At 37.7% G+C, this 7,654-nt stretch overlaps 1 long non-coding RNA gene across 1 annotated transcript; it reads right to left on the bottom strand.

Annotated features, from left to right (window-relative positions):
* Positions 1–5,360: 5,360 nt before the first annotated feature.
* LOC115068502 lies at positions 5,361–7,338 on the bottom strand. The gene is made up of 2 exons (XR_003847852.1): positions 7,124–7,338; positions 5,361–6,205 (listed from the first exon to the last, which is right to left on the bottom strand). It is a non-coding gene; the product is annotated as an uncharacterized LOC115068502 (long non-coding RNA).
* Between the last annotated feature and the right edge of the window lie 316 nt (positions 7,339–7,654).

Below are 7,654 nucleotides of genomic sequence, written 5' to 3'. Positions count from 1 at the left end.
AGGTACAGCTCTGCTGAAAGTGGCAATGTCAATCTTTAGTTTCATTCTGCTTTATTTTTATGACATTGATAATGAAATATTCCATCAGATCCATTTAAGGTATATATGATTGTATTTAAAATATATTTTGTGTGTATGTCTGTGTGTGTGGAATGGGTTAATAAAGTTATTGAGTAACTTGAACTCATCAGAAGGCTTCTGGTTTTATTTTATTTTTTTGTTTTGTTTTGTATTTTGAATTGTATTCTCTATCTAAATCTCTTCCCCTGTAACTTCTTCATACTGGACACACTGAAACTTGGCAAACCAACATTAAGTTCTCAGAATGCTTGGAGTCTGTGGTTATAGGCATGGCTCTCTTTCACCACCTTCTGGGTGACGGTGGGAAGAACATTATTATCAGTAGCACATTAACTTCGGTAGTCATTTTGTGTACCTACTGGCAAAGTAGGTACCTATACAAAGATTAAGAAGAATTATAATTGATCATACAACTTGTAACTTATGTTATTCATTATAAAGAAAATGGGGAGATCTTTTAGAATTTACCAAGCTGTTGTTTCTAAAATACACCCTGCCTGTTTCTAAGCAGATTGCTGCCAGTGGTATAAAATGGTATTTAACTTCGGAAACAGGAAATACAGATGGAGCTTTTCAGTGTTCTCCTGTCTTATTCTGTGTTACCCTAACAAGGACCAAGATCTCATTAATAATGCAAATGTGAGACTTTATCCCAGACCTACTACATCAGAAATTTCATTTTAACAGGATCACCAAATGGTTCAATTCATAGGTACATTTAATACTTGAGAAACTAGTGTTCTAAGCGGAAGAATTTCTCATAAGGTAAACCATTAAATACCAGTCTATGGGTTCTGATCACTGATTTCAAAATGAACTAGGGTAACCACAACAGTTGGGACCCTCCTCAAAAGCCAAGTAGCCTGTGATATCAATAGCACTTTTTTGGTGTGTGGTCTGTGGACTGATGTAGCCTACATATTCTTTTACCTTTTACCACAGAGATCCAGTCCATCCCTGCTTTATATTTTGGGCATGTAGCTCGTAGTCCAGTTCTGAAATGGACACACACCCTATTATTGTCACAAGATCAGCTTCTAAGGGAAAGAAGCCCATTGCTAGGCCACTAGTTACCTGACCCCCCAGAGTGAGGTGTGTGCAAGTTCAGCAGTGTGTCCTCGCATGTGTGTGGATGTGGTGATGAGGTGAGTAATGGGCAATGGAAGGGCTGTGGATGGATTCTTCTCACTTGTCTTTGTTCATTGTTTGGTTATGGTATAATGGCTTTGCTTCTCTTTCTTTCTGACTCCTAGGAAGTGGAGCATGTGCTGTGTGAGCACAGCCACCCCTCCATGGCATCCCTCACATTGCTTTCCTGATGCTGGGAGGCTGAGGCTAGACCTCTCCGAAGCACTGGATCTACTAAAAAGCTTGGGATGTCAGCGCCACTGAGGCTAGAACAGGATCTTAAATGGGAACTACACATTTGAGACCACTGAATGAGGCCTGGAAAACCTCACTACATTTCTTTTCCCCCATGCCTAACAGGAATATTACTGTACCGTGCCTCAAACAGCCTGAATGAACTAATTTTTATCATTGCTTTGCTGGGTTTGACCCAAGTTTGCAAATACCATTCTGTTTAGGCATTTATTGTTCTCCCTGTCTGCATCCTTAACTGGCTATTATTTGCTTAAAATGCAAATGCACAGCTTTAAAACTGGTTTCTAGGTGAAAGGGATGAACTCCAGGAAGTCTTTCTGTTCAGTGAGAGCTGGTATTTGCATCTATTGCAGGTGAGCAGGCTGGAATCCAATACATGTATGCTAGCAGTCACTTCTTGCCATGTTGTAAGCAAGACAAATCACCAAGTAACTGGAGGGTGTCTGAGAAATTCATGCTCTAAAATGCCTCTTCTATAGTTACAGAGAGCATTATTCATAGCACCCTTTTCATTTAGAGAAGTTCTGCTTGTTCCAGACCCTTTGGAGCAGGATCTGATTGCCAGATTGTCCCTAAAAGGGCACTTACCAGCCTTTAAGTTCTCTTGTGGCTATTACATTTTCTTTCTGAGGCTTGTGCTTCACATAGTCAGAGAAGACTGATTTAGTGCCTCCTGAGTGATTGAGAATGAAGATTGGAGGAGGAAGTAAGGCATCATTTATACCCCATGAAGAAATAAAGATGGTTCCTTGAGAATTAATACTACTTGGGATTATTAGTAGTTTTTTAAAAATTTCAAAATAGAGAGCCAGGCATGGTGGCTCATGCCTTTAATCCCAGCACTTGGGAGGCAGAGACAGGCAGATCTCTGAGTTCAAAGCCAACCTTGTCTACATAGTTCCAGGCCAACTCGGGTTACATGAAGACCCCATCTCAAAAGACCAAACAGAAAAACAAATCAAAATATACAAAGGTAAACATGTCCCTGGTGTCTGTCTCATTGATGTCTCTGGGAAAGCTGTGACTTTGGGAGCTGTGGCCTTTTGGTGTCTGCCTCTGATCTAGCTGTCAGTGTTGTGAGTGACTAGTCTCTGCTGTGACAAATGTGCGCACACTGTCTCCATGAACACACTTGTATTATGTTAGTATTCCTGAAGAATGTTTAATCACCAAGTATGTTGTGTTTTACAATTTTTTTTTCTTTTGACTAGTTTTTTTTTTTTCCTTTTTCACTTGAAATGCATGCTTGTTGGGGAGAAGGATAAGTAGCAAGAAAAGTCAGGAAATACTGTTTTTCCTAAATGCTTCTCTTATGCCGGAGACCGTTACCTAAGTAGGATGTGGTGAACTGCAGGCAGTTCAGTGCCTTACACTTGTTTTTTTTTTTTTTTTTTTACTATGCACACTACCTTGAGAGGGCTCTGCTTAGCAGCAGGCAGTCCACACTGGCTGTGTATGGCATCCTCTACTGCGATGTTTTGTTCTTGTGGTGCAGGCTTCTTTCTGCATCTGATATTGTGGTTGTTAGCCTGAGCCTTTAATGGCTGAGCTGTCCCTCCAACCCACTCTTTCTGAATCTGAATACACTCTTTCCATCTGATGATCAGATGGTGTTTTCATAAAGTTATTTATTTTGTGCAGAGACTTTGAAGCTCCTATACCAGAGTTTGCATGTATTTAATCAGAATGTAATTTATGTTGCCAAGTGTTCTGGTAGCAGTTAGGTGGCTTAAACTCTTAAGCCATATTACCTTAAGTTAAAATTTTAGAGGATAAATTTCATGTGTGTAAAAGAATAACTATGTTATGACACAGTAGATTTAAAAAATTTTTCTCATTGATTTTTATTCTAAAACAAGAAATGTATTTCTTTGGAGAAAAGGTTCTCTCTTGGATAAATAAAATCATGCTAAAATATTTGAGTAACATACTGTTTTTTTTTTTTTTTTAGTTTTTTCAAGAAAAAAAATTTAAAATAGTTCATTAAGGGAAGAAGCTCAAAATAATAGGTTGTCAAATACAGGAAGATATTACCTTGGTCTCTTCCTAGCAGAAGTCTTTTCAATTTACACAAAGATTTAGAGACAAAATTAGTGAACATGTAACTATTTGTAGTAAGGAAAATGCCAATAAACTCAATATGAAGCATTTCTGATGAAGTACTGGACAGCCTTTATGTTATACATTTGAAACTCTTGCAAAGAAAGTGGAGAGATGAGACAATATTAGTGAACATATCACTATTTGTAGTAAGGAAAATGCCAATAAACTCAATATGAAGCATTTCTGATGAAGTACTGGACAGCCTTTATATTATACATTTGAAACTCTTTCTTGCAGAGAAGCTGCAGAGATGACTCAGTGATTGAAAGCAATGCTGCTCTTGCAGAGTAATTGGGTTCAATTCCCAGCACTCCCAAGGCAGCTAACACTGTCCCTAACTCCAGTTCCAGGATCCTCGGACACCCTCTTCTGCATGACACATTTGCCTTTACATATATGCAGGCAATACACTCACACACATAAAACTAAAACATTGTAAACAAAGTATTTTTAAAAAGAATTTTTTTGTAGGGGAAAATGATATAATCCTAACAGAAACTAGATGTACATAAAGTATTCACTAATTAATTTCATTTCATTTTGGTTTTGAGACAGAGACTTGCTATAACCCAGCTGGTTTGTAACTCACTGTGTAGTGCTTCCCTTCTAAGTCAGTCTAGCATGGCCAACCCGATGGATTTAGCTCTGGTGTGAAACTGGTTTTAACCTCTCTGGGTCACGAAGGTCCTTACACTTGGGTTAACACCCACTGGTAATTTACACCTGGGACTAGAAGTGGTAGATGGCTGATGATGCTGTTACATATACAAGAAAGATTTATTTTAATAAATAGTTAATTTTTTCCAATTTTGGAAATGTAAACCAAAATTTAAAATGCTGATAAGAAACAGCATTAAAATATAGTTTATACACAGTACAGTATTACTTAGGCCTTTCATTAGAGAAATATGGAATATTAGAATATTAATTAACAATAGGAGTAAAATTCATATTGCATATAAACTGGCAATGGTAGTCCCACTGTTAGACAATTTCTATAAAAGAAATAATTTTAAAAATCCAATAAGCAACACTTTAACAAAATTGTTATATTTATGCCTTTATGTAGTAAAAAGACAATTATAACAATTATATATAAAGTTATTTTAAAAATTATAAAATTAAAATCAGATCATACAATAATCCTGATGTATCATACAATGTAATGAGTACAAAAATATCACATGACGTTTGTCTTTAATGAAACATATATTGGTATTTACTAAAGCAAATGTGGCACACTGGTGACCAGTGCACTCTTCATACCATTCTGATCCATGTGATCATTACATAGTTATAGAGAATTGCAACTACAGCAATGCTAATAAAGAACTCTGTTATACCCTGAAAATTGAGGAAGCAGGGATGGGGAACATGCCAAAGTTAGGAAGGACAGGCTCCTGCTCTGGGCAGACGTATACTGTGATAGGCCATGAAATATTTGTTTTCAAGGCAAAATATTCTCTATACAGTCTTAAATTTTGTTCCAGTGCCTTGATTCAATTTTGGCAGACATCAAGGAAAAGTAGTTAATACAATTACGTCAAATATCAGAAATATGAATGAGATGACAATGTATACATTTACTTTTGAATGATATCTCTGGTGGCTTATATACTTCACAAACTCTGTGTGTGTATGTGTGTATGCATGCACATCCACAGGAGAGATTGGGAAGCACAGTTTAGCTTATAAAACCTTTACCTTAATGAAAATGCATGGTGGCATATTGATGGGAAGTTATGAAATCTTAAGGCCCCTTTCCCATTTATTTTTGTATGTTTGTGCCACAGGTTTTGGATGAGAGTTCTAGGGCTAAGCACAAATACAAGTCTTCAAGAGTAAAGTACACTTCTCAGCACTGCACAGCAGCGGTAAATAAAAAAAAAACTATTTGCTGGTGTTTATATTAAGAGGACTCACAGTTCACATTCATTCAAGGTATTGGTCAACTCTAATAGGAATAAAACATTTTGTAACTCCTTTAAAATAACTCATTAGGTACTTGACAGTTCCACATGTATATATGGCTCATCTAATTACCATGAGCACATACCCTCTTAGATAGTCCCAATCCCACTTGCCCCCACACTCTTTACAAGTCATTTCTTTATATTTAGCTTTTGTTTTGTGACTTGCTGAATTAAAAACACAACGGCCATCTCTGCATCCATGGGTTTGGAGCTATCCACTGGAGTCAAGTGGTGTCATCATTGGATATATAAAAAGCAAAGTCTGCACCTCCTCCAAATCCACCTGTAATCAATTGCTGAGCAGAGAGGGATAGGGTCAGGAGAGCTGCTTCCTCTTTCATGATACCCTGTTGACAGGCTGAATCCTGCACATGTAGATTGAAGGCAGCCAAAGATGCTGTGATTTCAAAATTGCATTGACTGTGTCATGCCCATAAGATAACATTTCACAGCCATTGTCCAAACTTCCTGGATCTTATATCCTTTCTGTTCCCAATTCTATGATGTTCTTTGGGCCTTAGACGCAGTGGTATGAATGTCTTGTTTAGAACTGAGCACTTGACCGTCATTTATTCTCCGCACATTGGGTCGCCATGCATCTCTGTATTCACCATTGTTCACCAACAAAAGAATCATCTGTTATAAATGGTGAGGGTCTCCCCTGTCTGTGGATATAAATACAGATAGTTAAATGTCTGCTTGACACAATGATAGTTTAGCTAAACATTAGTAGTAGTAAGTTCCCCTCTTGAGCTTACCACAGGTGCAGTTACAGATTTTGTTTTCTTTTTCTTTTTCTTTTTTAACAGGGTTTACATTATCAGGCATTAATTCTCTCATGAGTAGTTGGCTTAACATCCAATCAGAGCAGTTGGTTACCTCCACAACAATTGTGCCCCTATCAAATAACTAGGAAAACATCTTGCTTGGCAGGATGGATTGTAGTTTGTATGGTTAACAGCTGTGTAAGACAGTTGATGCCTTAATTTCCCCAGCAGACTACATAGCACCATTCGTCACTGTGAAGCCTAGACAGCATGGGAGGAGCCTCTAGCCAAGCTCAATAATAACTTTTCTGTATTTCCCAACAATGTTGTATGGTGTCTTTAGCAACAGAGTCTTACCAAGTAATTCTGATTGGCAACAAGAGGAATGCAAGAGGTCATCATTTTTATGTGTGGGTCTCTGTGGTCTCCCTGAGTAACTTCCCACAATCCCACAGTTGGCACAGGTTTTTGTTTAATAACCCACGGCTTCTAGAACAGCATTTTCCACCCTTAGAAGGTGTCTCCATTCTGTTTCACTTGAGGGGGTGCTTACATCAGTAGACTTCTGTATGACTCTTTCACACACTCTTTGTCTAAGTTAAACCCTCATCCCCTTCCTTGCCCCTGCTTAAACATTCCATCCGCAGCATTCCCCCTCTCCATTCTCAGGTCTGCCATCCCCACTGCTTTAAATCACCCCTTATTGTAGTGGCCCTAAAACTGTCTTTAAAAAATCAAATGGCACTTAAATCTAGCTGAGACTGCCAACAGACAAAATGCTTATAGCTTAACAATGCATAAACATGTTCTTGTTACCTTATGTCATGTATGAAATGTAGGTTAAACTCTCTTCATTAACTGGTGAATTTAGTCCTGCTGTTCTCTCTTGCATTATGAAGAAAGGAAGGGACTAGAGTGATAGCTCAGTAGTTAAAAGCACTGGCTATTCTTCCCGAAGACCTGGATTTGGTCTCCAGAACCCACATTGTGTCTAATACAACCACAACTCCAGTTCCAGAGAAGGTGACAAACTTCTTGGCCTCCTTGGGCACTGCACGACCTGGGTGCACATACGTACATGCAGGTAAAACTCTCATAAACATAAAATAAAATATAATTTAGAAAAAGGAAATAAAAGGAACTATTAAGTATGGCAAAGAAATAAAAACAGGTACATCTAAGGATGTATTTGTGTTAGAAAATCTTTTAAAGAGAATATTTTTAGATACAAAAAATGTATGATAAGAATTAAGTTTCTGTCTTGAACAAAAATGACTGGATTTCTACAAAATCAAAAATGCACAAATTAGGACAAAAAAATGTTTAAGTACATCATAAAAGTTCAAG

Source organism: Nannospalax galili, unplaced genomic scaffold (genome assembly GCF_000622305.1).
Source record: "Nannospalax galili isolate Female #2095 unplaced genomic scaffold, S.galili_v1.0 scaffold309, whole genome shotgun sequence".
In the NCBI taxonomy this organism is placed as follows: Eukaryota; Metazoa; Chordata; class Mammalia; order Rodentia; family Spalacidae; genus Nannospalax; species Nannospalax galili.
The sequence above is the reverse complement of the archived record's forward strand: the minus strand, read 5'-3'. Positions and strand labels throughout refer to the sequence as shown.